Source organism: Macaca fascicularis, chromosome 17, assembly GCF_037993035.2.
Source record: "Macaca fascicularis isolate 582-1 chromosome 17, T2T-MFA8v1.1".
Classification (NCBI taxonomy): Eukaryota; Metazoa; Chordata; class Mammalia; order Primates; family Cercopithecidae; genus Macaca; species Macaca fascicularis.
This window is the reverse complement of record NC_088391.1, coordinates 29,240,497-29,254,392: the sequence shown is the minus strand read 5'-3', so window position 1 is coordinate 29,254,392 and position 13,896 is coordinate 29,240,497. Positions and strand designations below refer to the sequence as shown.

The following is a 13,896-nucleotide window of genomic DNA, read 5'->3' as shown; positions in this document are numbered from 1 at the left end:
GAAAAAGTGAGAGGGACAGAAACTGAGAACAGTGGGTACTTCACAGATTAATTTTGTGAGTAAAGATGACTTTTGTTTAAGAACTGGTCTCTACTATATGAATGTATTTCATTCTGAGGATAGTGGTTAAAACAGAGACATTAGGGGCAGACAGACTTGGATGCACATCAGACTCCTCCACACATTAAAACTCAACATGTATGAGCCTCAGTTATCTCATAGATCTATAAAATGCCATGTTATTTTACAAAGTAATCTAGAAGAATAAAAACTCTTAATTTCACCAATTAAAATATACAGAAAAAAGGAACTTAACCATTCCCTGATAAGCAAGCAAACTATACATCTAAATTATACATCCAAATATTGTCCCCTTTTCTGGCTCCCTCAAAATTTTCAAACGGTTTTGAATGAATCAACAAACAATCACAATTTTAAAAAAAACATCTCTAGTGAGAGTGTATGATTCAAACCCTATACAATATTATCTTTGCTTTTTTCCTTGTAATACAACTGTTATTCTATCTATATCAACTTAGTAACACTTAATTCTAGAGCCCCATAATTTTTCATTTGAATATAAAAGATAATGCTATCTCAAATAGATTCCAATGCTAAAATTTAATTCCATGTAACTCTTTACGTAGACAGCATACTGTTGAATATAAGCAGTCCAAAGTAAATTAATGCTTGAACCCATAACTGACAACGTAAGTTCATTATTCTTGAACAAATCTTACTTGAAAAAATCAGGTGAAATCATTTCCATTCCTAAAGTATGTATTAGCTTTTATGGCCAAATATGCCTTTTTCAAGAAAACAGTACAAAAGCTATATGAATCCCTTTTGTTTTATTCTACCAATCACTTATTTTACATTGTAAATTATAGCAATTTTTGTTTTGCCTAATAACTGGAACTGAAAACTTACCACACGAATAAACCAGGGACACTCTGTAACTCTTGACTAGGTTTTAGGTTTTTAAAAAGTAATGCAACTCATAATTTGGTAAACATATTAGAATACCACTAGATAGGAATCTTCAATAATTAGAAATCAAGAACCTCTGCTCACTCATTTTTGTGACCTACATTTTTTTTCTACCAATGAAGGCTTCATTTCAGAAGTATTGATTTGCTTATTTTTACTCCAGTTTTTTCATATTCCAGCAGCCTCTTTCATGTATCCTATCTATTCCTTTCTAAAATTCTACTGTTCTGAGCTCTGAGCTTTATGTCCCAAGCTTGAGAAACAACAACAACAACAACAAAAAACTCTAGTAGTCTACTTTGTATCTTGGAGAGTACTAAAATATTTTTAACCTTTTAATTCTGAGAACTGGGGTGCTTTGGAGTTACCCAAAAAAAAAACGTAGGAAGAAGAAAGGAAAGCTGAAGGGAAGGAGAGAGGGAGGGAAAAAAAGAGACCACTCTTAGGATGGCTTAAAGTGGTTTTGTGGAGTCAGGTAGATAACTTATGTCTTACCTCTTGTTATATGTAACTCTTTCCCTTTTGGTGTAATTGGAAAGACCCTCAACTAGGAGTTAAGAAACCCAGACTTTAGTTCCAATTTTGCTACTATCCTTCAATGTAATCACCAATCTTCTGAAATGGGACCAGGCATGAAGAACAAAATTATTACACCTGGGCCAGGCGTGGTGGCTCACGCCTGTAATCCCAGCATTTTGGGAAGCCGAGGCGGGTGAATCATGAGGTCAAGAGATCAAGACCAGCCTGGCCAACATGGTGAAACCCCGTCTCTACTAAAAATACAAAAATTAGCTGGGCATGGTGTCACGCACCTGTAGTCCCAGCTACTCGGGAGGCTGAGGCAGGAGAATCGCTTGAACCCAGGAGGCAGAGGTTGCAATGAGCCGAGATAGCGCCACTGCACTCCAGCCTTATGACAGAGCAAGACTCTGTCTCAAAAAAAAGAAAAAAAAAATGTATTACACCTGAGAGGGTTTACAAGTCTCTGGAGTCATAATGCATGGATAGTTGAAAAGTTAATACTCTTTGGAAAGGTGGGGCTATGGCCCTAGCCAGCACGTGAAATTATTCTATTTGTATAATAAGATTGTCTCATGGCATTAATAATGATGAAGTATGCATGATTACTAGGGCAAATATAATATAAAAGGATACTTCTAAATTTTTACTCTGTGAATTTCACAGTTTCTGTGACACTCACATTCGAAGAGGGTGAACATCAATCAGTCTACTCCTTGACATACACTAGTATAAGTAGTCCTGGCTAAACCGTAAAAGAAAAATGAAGGCTGGGTATGGTGGTTCACACCTGTAATCCCAGCACTTTGGGAGGCCAAGGCAGGCGAATCACCTGAGGTCAGGAGGTCAAGATCAGCCTGGCCAACATGGCAAAACCCCCTCTCTAATAAAATACAAAAATTAGTCAGGCATGGTGGCGCGCACCTGTAATCCCAGTTATTCAGGAGGCTGAGGCATGAGAATTGCTTGAACCTGGGAGGCAGTGGTTGCAGTGAGCCGAGATCCCAAGATGCCACTGCACTCCAGCCTGGGTGACAGAGCAAGACTTCGTCTCAAAAAAAAAAAAAAAAAAAAAAGCCGGTGTGGTGGCTCACGCCTGTAATCCCAACACTTTGGGAGCCAAGGCAGGAGATCTCTTGAGGTCAGGAGTTCAAGACCAGCCTGGCAAACATGGTGAAACCCTGTCTCTACTTAAAATACAAAATAGCCAGGCATGGTGGCGGGCACCTGTAATCCCAGCTATTCGGGAGGCGGAGGCAGGAGAATCGCTTGAACCCAGGAGACGGAGGTTCCAGTGAGCTGAGATTACGCCACTGTACTCTAGCCTGGGTGACATGGCAAGACTGTCTCAAAGAAAGAAAAAAGAAAAATGAAAAGAGGCATATTATTCAACCATGAAATGGCTTAGAACCTTGCCTCTGAAAGTCCTGCTTGGGGCAAGGGGGACTTTTGGTGTGCCAGCACCAAACATGGGGCATCTCCTTAAAGATCAGCCTCCCTCAGAGATTTTGAAAAAATGTATAATTATATTTTTACTAAATATAGGAACATTATGGTAAGTAACACTACATTTACATTAAATCTAAGACAAAACATGAAACTAAAAAGAATTCTAGCTTGGGACCAAGTTTTTAAGGCAGTTGTTCACTCCTCTCTGCTATTAACCATACTTTTGTGGAAAAGTTTGAGGTAGAGTGACTTTGATGACTATTCAGGACTGGTATATTAATACCTCTACTAGCTACAAAGATGAATGGTGGTGATGGTTACAACATAATGAATGTATTTAATACCATTGAAGTGTACACTTAAAAATGGTTAAGTTGATAAACTTTATGAAGTATTTTGCCACAGTTTTAAAATTTATGGAAAAAAACCTCTACTAAAGTTCAATATTATCAACAAATATAGACTATTATAAGAGGTTTTTATTTAATTTGAATATGCATTTCTGAATTGACTACTATATCCTGTATTCAGCTCATGAATCATCTTACTGTGCTCATGAAAACTATACTTGATTCCAAGTTTTAAAAATACCCATCATTCTTCTTGTGAAGAAGGACCTATGATTAACAGTTCTCACTTTTGTGGCTGTCAGCATGCCTGCATCAGTCAATACCTGCAACACTGTCCATTGTCCAGGATTCCAATCCTGGATGGAATGCACATAAATAAGCCTGTTAGAAATGGCCATAAAATAAAGATAAATAGGATCTCTATGAAGCCACACTAGAAAATCTACTTCTAAGAATCCTTATAATATAAGTAAGGCAAAAATTTAGCTATTATGCTGGGCGTGGTGGCACACACCTGTAATCCCAGCACTTTGGGAGGCTGAGGTGGGCAGATCACCCAAGGTTAGAAGTTCAAGACCAGCCTGGCCAACATGGTGAAACCTCATCTCTACTAAAAATACAAAAATTAGCCGGGTGTGGTGGCTGCGCCCGTAATCCCAACACTTTGGGAGGCCAAGGCAGGCAGATCACCTGAAGTCAGAAGTTCAAGACCAGCCTGTCCAACATGGTGAAATCCTGTCTCTACTAAAAATCAAAAATTAGCCAGGCATGATGGCACGCGCCTGTAGTCCCAGCTACTCAGGAGGCTGAGGCGGCAGAATTGCTTCAACCTGGGAGGCAGAGGTTACAGTGAGCCAAGATCATGCCATTGCACTCCAGCCTGGGGTGACAAGAACGAAACTCTGTCAAAAAAAAAAAAAAAAGCTATTAGATTTTTCGTTTTACCCGTAGAAGAAACTTGGGTGGAATCAATATAAATGCCCCAAAATAAGGACCTGCTTAAATTATAGTACATCCTTATATTCCATAAGAAAATACTTATTTAGACATTAAAGTATACAACTGAATATTGCTAGGGAAAAAAATATATGAACAACAAACAGATTTAAACAAAAAGTTTAATAACAAAGGGTGTTGGGGGTAGGTATTTCAGGCTGATGGGATTATTTTTTCCTACATCCTGCTCATTTGTACTTTCTTTAATATCAATTGCTTATAATAAGAAAAAAAACCTGAAGTTTTCTGAAATACTTATTCAACATGAGCTTATCATTCACTTATTAATTCAACAAATATTTGCATTTGTTGAATTAATTCAAACATAGTCCTTACCCTCTCCTTACCCTCATGTCTCTTAATTTACAAGGAAAAAAAAAAGGCATGATGAAACGATCTTGGAAATTTTTTACTCCTTTCTTTCATTCTTATTAATTACCCAGTCATTCCTTTTTGTTGAGGACTCTGGCCCTTTGTTGACAGTATCTGCCTCCCCTGCATTTTCTGCCATCACCTCCCACTTCAGTGTCCATATAGAAAACCCATTGAAAAACTATGAACTCTGACTCCGTAAAACCACTTCATTCAGTAATCCATACCCAAAGCTACAGCCTCTATATTCTGATAACCAAGAAATTATTCTACAGCCTTAGAGTCCAACATATGGATCTCTGACTACAACTATTCTTGCAGTTTTTTACTCCATTACTCCCTAAATACCTGCTTTCTTACCTAATTTTGACACCCATTCCTTAACTATTCTCATTTCTTCAAACTACAATCTCCCACATGCTTCGTGTCTTTTCCTATCCAGCCTAGGTTCTCAGGTACATCACCCTCTTCTGCTAACAACCTTCCTCCCTCGTTAATTCCCTCTTCCATTACCTAGAGCATATGTTTTGTACCATCTTACTTCAATTCAAACTTGCTACTTCACCTCTACCCTTATCTCTTTTATGACTCCTTTATCGGAAAAAAAAAAAATAAAAAGTAAAACTATTAGCTATGAACTCCCTCAACTTCCTGCTCTAGATTTACAAGTTATACATAAAACTCTCTTACCTGTTCCCTTCTAGTCTCAGAGGAAAAGGGATCCTTTCTCTTTTCTGGGTTAATTCCTTTACCTGCACCTTTATCTCCTACTAGATCTCACTATACTTTATCCTTTCTTATTTCTCCTCTCTGATGAGTCTGTCCCCATACTTTATAAAAATGTTAAGCTCTCTTCTCCTGTAGATCTCCTCCTCTATTCTGTAACCTCCTCCCTAAAATTATCTTTTGTTTTTAAGAAAATGTCAAGAGCCTTGAAATAATACACATTTATTGTAACCTTTCTCTTTTTTCTTTTTTTCTTTGTGTTTGTTTGGGACGGAGGTTTGCTTTTGTTGCCCAGGCTGGAGTGCAGTGGTGTAATCTCGGCTCACCGCAACCTCTGCCTCCCGGGTTCAAGCAATTCTCCTGCCTCAGCCTCCTGAGAAGCTGGGATTACAGGCATGCGTCATCATGCCCAGCTAATTTTGTGTTTTTAGTAGAGACAGGGTTTCTTTATGTTGGTCAGACTGGTTTTGAACTCCCGACCTCAGGTGATCTGCCTGCCTCAGCCTCCCAAAGTGCTGGGATTATAGGCAAGAGCCACCGCACCTGGCCCCTTTCCCTATTTTAATATACTTTCAACTCAACACAAACAGAATTCTGCCACCATTGTTTCATTGAAAGTGTTCTGGCAAACATTACTAATGACAGAACTGCCAAATCTTTCTTTTATCTTTTTCAGTTTACTTAGCCTGTCTTTACCTTCTGACACTCCTAACTTCTTTCCTTTTGAAACCTCTCTACCACTGACTCCTTTAACTCTGAGCTCTGTTGGTGTTCCTGCCCCTCTCTCTCGGCCATTCCTTCTCAGTCTTCTGCTGCTTCCTCTTACTTTGCCCATTTACTAATTTTGGTTCTCATTTCTCTATGTTTAGTCTCTATGAGCAATGGCATCCATTTCCCTCATAATCTCAACTACCACCTATTTAGTGATATCCGTTTCCAGCTCAGGCCTTTCTCCTAAGCCTCAGTCATGTACGTTGAGCTCCTTACTGAACTTCCTACTTAGGTATCCCATGAGTGCTTAATCTTTCATATTCAAAATGTCCTCACTGGACTTGTCATCTCCCTCTCCTGTCCCAGCGTTCCATCCCACACCCATAAACATACACACACACACACACACACTCTCTCTTTCTCTCTCTCTCTCTCTCTCTCTCTCAAAAGCCATGATCCTCCTCCACTCGTCCCTGTCCTGGTTAATGATACCACCATTGTACTCTACAACCAGGACAGGGACCAGGGAGTCATTACAGATTTTTCTCTCATCTTGTATACCAGTCATCACTGCCCTAGTCCAAAAGCTCATGATTTCCCACCATGACTATAAAACCACACAAAAATACTTCCATTTAAATAACAATAATAAAGGGCATTTTTACAACATTTTTACAACATTCCCCCTAGTATTTCAATTATGAAATGACAACAGATTACCTTATTAGCAAACCATGAAGGCTATACAGCTTACACTATTCGCAGCATTTAAAACCCTTGTTTATCCCAGTACCTGATACTGTTCAGCACATGGCAGCTTGTTGCTTATCAGTTCACTTCTTAATAAAGTGAATGTGGCATATTTAAAGATATCCATAATAATTATTAAGCTATATGTTAAGCAGTCTGGGGGTCAATAATATGATATATAACAAAATACAATTATCACACCTTGTTAGTTCACCAGAATCTCTTTAAAACACACCACCCACACATACCCATAAATCAGGAAGTAAAACTGCTATAAATGAGCTTCCGTTCACTCCCACCCTACTGTCATGGATAATACTTAACCTATGTATGCTCCTTCAGTTTCTAACCATTCCTCACCCCAAAATGATGAAAGTAAATACACCCTCGTGGCCCCCTTAGAGTAAAAACAGTGTATCATTAGGTGAATCAGAGGGACTTTGCTTCTCTAAGTCTTTCCTACTTTGCTCTCTGATGACTGAAAGATGCAACCTTCTGTCTCACAAGATATCAAACTGTAATTTTCCTGAAGAGAAACAAAGTACAGTATTAAATACGGCTAACTGGATGAAATGCAATCATGCTAATATACATAAAAGACAAACATGGAGCATTCTTTGGTCAACTGGGAAAGGAGATGAGGAGACAGGTATATTGGTAAGAGGCCTTCAGAAGCAATGGCTTCCAATCATTCCTGATTTTTTTCTCAGTTTTCTTTAATGCACATGTATTTTATAATTAGGAGAGAAAATGTTCAAAAGCAAGTCCACAGGTCTAGTTTAAAGGGCAAATAAGGTGGGTGCCATGGCTCATGCCTATAATCCCAGCACTTTTGGAGGCTGAGGCAGGAGGATCACTTGAGATCAGGAGTTTGAGACCAGCCTGGACAACATGGAAAAACCCTGTCTGTACTAAAAATACAAAAATTAGCTGGGCATGGTGGCTTGCGCCTGTAATTCCAGCTACTTGGGAAGCTGAGGAACGAGAATTGCTTGAACTGGGGAGGCAGAGGTTGCAGTGAGCTGAGATCACGCCCCTGCACTCCAGCCTGCATGATACAGCAAGACTCTGTCTAAAAAATATTGTAATAATAATAATTTTAAAAAGGCAAATAAAAGTTATGTACAAAGTAAATTACATCAAGTGGTTTAAAAGAAACCTTGAACTTAATTTAACTGTATATACTAACGTTTTTTATATCTAAAAGCTTAAACTTTAAGAATTTCATTTTTCTATAAAAGAAAGTAAATGAGCATAAATAAAGGTAGAGGGAGAATTGTTAGATTCAGTCATACACTATAAAAATTTCTTATCAGGAAAGGGTTTTATAGCTGCTATATTAGTAGTCTTGCAGTTTATTAAAAGTATTGCAGTTCGGTCATGTCGGCTTTGGGTTGTTTTGCCAATGGCATAAACATCTAATTATTAAAAAACAAAAAACAAAACCTCTATGCTGATAAAAATGCATCCTCCAATAAGGGGGAAAAAGTTCTTTGATTAAATACATACGATATTTTTCTACATGGAAAGTTGAAATGAATTTAATCTTCTGAAGTTTCATATCAAACCTATCTTATTTTTTAAAAGAGTTTCCTTAAAATTAGGTGAACAGTTTGTATATACTGTCCCAAGTTCACTAGGTCAAAAATTAACAGTATGGGGTCATCAAGTAAATTAGACATTAACAGCAAAACTTAAAGGACTTAAATTAAAAACATAGGGTCTAATCCTATGATGAAAAAAATAAGGAAAAAGTATTCCTATAAGAGCTATAAACTGCTCACCTATTTAAAATAAATTACTTCTTCAGAGCTGCCTTAAAAGGTTAATTTATTTTAAACATATAAGAATTTCCTAGCTCCTAGCCAGAAGGGATTTGCACTGTAAGAAATAAATTTTATATATTAGGAATAGAAATGTAGTATGAGGCTCAACTGATCACACATCCTCAGTCATATCTCCTACAGACCAGAGTCTCAATTTTACTCCTGTTTATTAAAAATAAATAAGACATGAATGTAATAGATTTCTGGTTCCCTATCCTCCACAACTTCCAATTCATCCCAACTCAATACAGTCTCTGAGAAAGTCATAAGTTGTAATTTTTAAGTTTTTTACTCCTGCAGTTTACATTAAAACTTTCTTTTGATAAATTTCCAATACATCCATTTCCATTATTTATGAGTCCTTGTTATGATCTAAAATTGTTCTGTAAATACAAGAATTGTAATGGATAGGACAAAAAGTTAATACCCACCCATGGTATATTTCAGACTATATATATATATATATAAAATTAATACCATTCTGGGGGTCACTGTTTGAGAGTGGCCTTGTTAAACAAGAATAACCAGAAGAAGGAAACCAAGATGGTGAAGGGTTTAAGATCATAAAACAATTAAAGACACATTAAAGGATGTTGGGGAGTGGGAATTCTGCTGTCATCATGATTCAAAAAAATAATGATCATATTTAAAGGGTTATTGTAAGCAGGTAGGAATAAATTTGTTCTCAGTAGCCTCACACTTAGACAATAGGTGGCAGTAAGAAGAGACATATTTTAACTCTTAAGATTCTATGATTCCAATCCTGAATAGGTTTTTATTAAGTTCTTACAATCCTTTATTAAGTTCTTACAAAGTATATATTATTTCAAAAGCAATGTTTCAAAACACTGTATTTAATATCTCATTTAAGGCCAATATTTTAACATTAATTTTAGAAAGATTAACAAAAACAAATGGGTTTATCCCTTTCCAGGAATCCTTATTGGTAGGTGAAAAAAAAAGTTCATACTTCCCGGCCGGGCGCAGTGGCTCACGCCACTTTGGGAAGCCAAGGTGGGTGGATCACCTGAGGCCAGGAGTTCAAGACCAGCCTGGCCAACATGGCAAAACCCCATCTCTACTAAAAATAAAAAAATTAGCTGGGCCTGGTGGTGCGTGTTGTACCAGCTACTTGGGAGGCTGCGGCAGGAGAACTGCTTGAACCCGGGAGGCAAAGGTTGCAGTGAGCCGAGATCATGCCATTGTACTCCAGCCTAGACAACAGAGCAAGACTCTGTCTCAAAAAAAAAACAAAAAAGGTCATACTTCCTCAATAAGTGTTGACCATTATTAGTTGTAAATGAATTTTAGTTTAGTTCCATGATTTGTGGCCAAGAATATTGTAAGCAAAATAACTCCTCATACAGGAAAAAAAATCTTAACTCAGTATCTTCAGAGAATCGAAGTTGAAAATGCTATATGTGAATCTGTTCTAATCACTTTTAGAAATTGGAGCTCTAAACCATGTAAATTTCCCAAAACAATTACATTTCCTGATGTGTGTATAAATTTTCCCCCATGTAACTAATATTGGTATCCTTTAAAAAAATCACAAAAAGTTTCTTGTACATAAAACATTTATAGATAATTAAGTACTTGTATTAATCTTCCATTAAAATAATCTACCCAACTGCAAAATAAATCTGTTTCTAAACAGTTTATTCTCTTGAGCTGATACCTAAGTAATTAAAACATGTAGTTATATACTGTTTAAATAACCTCTGAGGAGAATTTTCAAATTGTTTTTAATCTGTCAGCTACAGGGAAAAGAAATTATCCAAGATACTTGACAGAACAAAGATACTGTCAACATAACTGTAAATCAAAATGTTGCATTTTAAAAAGGGAATGTAGATGGATAAATTTGTGGGAAAAGCTCATCACATTCTTACCAAGAAATTTCAGTAAATCTTGTGTAGGTATATAATTTCAGTAGCAGATAAGATGCTGTATCTAATTAAATAGTTGTCCATCTTGAGGTCTGACACTTCACAGACCTTTAAAAAAGATAAAGAAGTACTTTTTATGGATTTGTTAATCCATTAAAAAAAAGTACAGAACAGCCCAGGCAACATGACAAAACCCCACCTCTACCAAAAAATACAAAAAACTAGGTGGGCGTGGTGGTCCCAGCTACTCAGGACGCTAAGGTGGGAGGATCACTTGAGCCCAGGAGACAGAGGTTAAAGTGAGCCGAGATCACTCCACTGAACTCCAGCCTAGGAGACAGAAACCCCACCTCAAAAAAAAAAAAAAAACAGAAAAATACCTAGGTGGTATTAAAAAATATATATATGTATACATACACACTTAATTACTACCATAACCACACATCAACATACATACAAAATGACTTTTCACATCCTTTATTAGTTTCCTAATGCCATAAAATTACCATAAACAAATTACCATAAACTTAGTGGCTTAAAACAACAGAAATGTATTATCTTACAGTTCTGGAGGTCAGAAATTCAAAATGGGTCTTAGCGGGCTAAAATAGAGATGTAGGCATGGCTGCCTTACTTAAGAGTCTCTTTTCTTGCCTTTTTCAGCTTCTAGGGCTCATGAACTATTCTTTGGCTCATGGCCTCCTTCCACCTTCAGAGTCAGCAATGGCTTTCTCACATCTCATCATTGATATGGATTCTTCTGCTTCCCCTTTACACACTTAAAAGACCATGTAATTAGGCCTCCTCAGGTGATCCAGAATAATCTATTTTCAGATCATCTGAGTAACAACCCTAATTTTTATCTGAAACTTGAATTATCTCTCACCATGTAACATATTAACAAATCCCACATAGATTAGGACATGTACATGTTTGGATATCTTTGGTAGACCATTATTCTGCTTACCATATGTATGAATGATTTTTTCTTTACTTTTCTTCAGGAACTCCATGGACCATCATCCACCTCTGAAACTATATGCAAACTATTCACATATATGCATGATTCTAGAGAAAGGGTCTATAACTTTCAATAAATTTTCAAAGTTTAAGAATCACTGAGCTGGGTGCAGTGGCACTTGCCTACAGCCCCAGCTACTCGGAAGGTAGAACGGGATGATCACGTGAGTCCAGGAGTTCGAAGCCAGCCTGGGCAATATAGAGAGACCCTGTCTCTTAAAAAAACAAAAATCGGACTAGCTCATAGAACACCAATGTTCCTTAAAAGAATGGTTTCAGGCCGGGCGCGGTGGCTCAAGCCTGTAATCCCAGCACTTTGGGAGGCCGAGACGGGCGGATCACGAGGTCAGGAGATCGAGACCATCCTGGCTAACACGGTGAAACCCCGTCTCTACTAAAAATACAAAAAAATAAGCCGGGCGAGGTGGCGGGCGCCTGTAGTCCCAGCTGCTCGGGAGGCTGAGGCAGGAGAATTGCGCGAACCCGGGAGGCGGAGCTTGCAGTGAGCGGAGATCTGGCCACTGCACTCCAGCCCGGGGGACAGAGCAAGACTCCGTCTCAAAAAAAAAAAAAAAAAAAAAAAAAAAAAAAGAATGGTTTCGCAGTGTCAACAATGCAAAATTTTAGATTGGCTTTTTGATGTGTATATTTTTAACTATAATCATAAAACCTTGATATGGATTGAAAGTTTTTTTCTTGCATTTTTCCTCTGTGTGTTTTTATAGACTGTGTATAGAGAGAGAGAGAGAGAAAGAAAACTCACCCATGTACAAGAGCAAGAAAATGATATGGATGTTCTTGGAACTCTTTTTAATATTGTAACTTTTTGTAAATTTGAAATTATTTCCAAAAAAAAATGTATTTTTTAAATTAAGTCCATCTCAGAGAAACAAGACCAACAGGAAAATAAAAGGAACCCGAAAACCCTGCTAAGCAAACTTTTTAATACATTCAATAGTATATACTGTTTCAAAGTCTGCGTTCTTTCTTGAAAAACGAACAGACCTATAGCTTTCACAGTTTTATCTAAATAACTTAATATGTTGAAGCCAACATTGCATCAGTTGTAGCTTACTCATTATAAACAGCAGGAGGGAAAAAAAGCATAGAAATTACAAGACCTCTGTTCTTCACACTACCCATATTTACCATCCATTTGCTGGTGACTGCATTTCAGTTTCCAAGAGCAAAACCCCAGATTTTAAATTATGACTTCAGTTCTACTCCTATGACAAGTAAAGAGGGGTATGCAGAGACACTAACTGTGAGTGGAAAGGGGTAGGGGAGGGATGATTAACTCTTGACTGTATTGAAGAAAGCAAGCTGACACTTCTGCCCTAATTGAGCACCTAAGTAATTGAGTTCTTTCTTCTTATAAAGTACATTACTTTTAGGGTATTAAAGTTCCAGGCAGGAATTCTTACTAATTTTTAACCCACGAATTTAATGGTCTGAAGTAAAAGCACTTTTTCCGTTTTTTCTTTGAAATGTAACTCAGGAATTTGCACCCCCTTGTGGTCAAACATAAATTTCTTAGTTTTCAAAAGACCATTTTTTACAATTGGGCTCTCTGTTCAGGCACAGGAACTACTGTATGTTAGTTGGTTTTGTTTTCTCCCATTTTAGCAAATCAAGAAGCTTTCATGAAAGAATTTTTCGTAAGACTTTAAACACAATTGGACTTAAATCTTCTAAAAATGACTTCCACATAAACTTCAGTCTCTGCAAAATAGAGATAATTGCACCCACTTCATGAGTTACATGAGGATTCAATGGGAAAATGCATGTACCTGTTTAGCCCAGTGTCTGCCACATATTAGGTCTTCAATAAATGTTATCATTTATCATCATCACTTTAGAATTCTCTTAACAGATTAGAAGGGGACTAAGATAAAAAATTCTACAGTGAGGAAACCAGATTGTGTTACTTACTTATTTGTAAGTTCTATTACAATTTTACAGATGTCTCCCAAATATGCCACTTATCCAGACCCCCCCAACTGATTGTCCCCAAAGGTACGTTATATTTTTAAAATATAAACAATATGTAGTTATCCCTGGATGCTAGAAATTTGGATGACTTTTACTTTATATATTTTAGATGGGCCTGGGTTTTTTAACTGTAACAATCAGAAAAAGCAATAAATCTATTCCATTTCCATGTATTATTCTTATGAGATGGTAAAATAAATTAACATCCTTATTCGCCTAACAGGGATCATTATTCATATTTGGGAAAAATCATTTGTCAGTCTGATTTATCATTTTAAGGAGCTCTTGAAAAAGAATGCTAACCCC

General features: G+C 37.2%; 1 protein-coding gene and 1 long non-coding RNA gene across 2 annotated transcripts in view; one reads left to right on the top strand and one right to left on the bottom strand.

Annotated features, from left to right (window-relative positions):
- The window catches only part of LOC123569763 (uncharacterized), a 145,889-nt gene that overhangs the window by 28,434 nt on the left and 103,559 nt on the right, over nucleotides 1-13,896 (top strand). The gene's annotated exons all lie outside the window — the stretch shown is intronic.
- LOC141408991 (uncharacterized) overlaps nucleotides 1-13,896 on the bottom strand; it is a 31,906-nt gene that overhangs the window by 16,134 nt on the left and 1,876 nt on the right. The window lies entirely within an intron of this gene.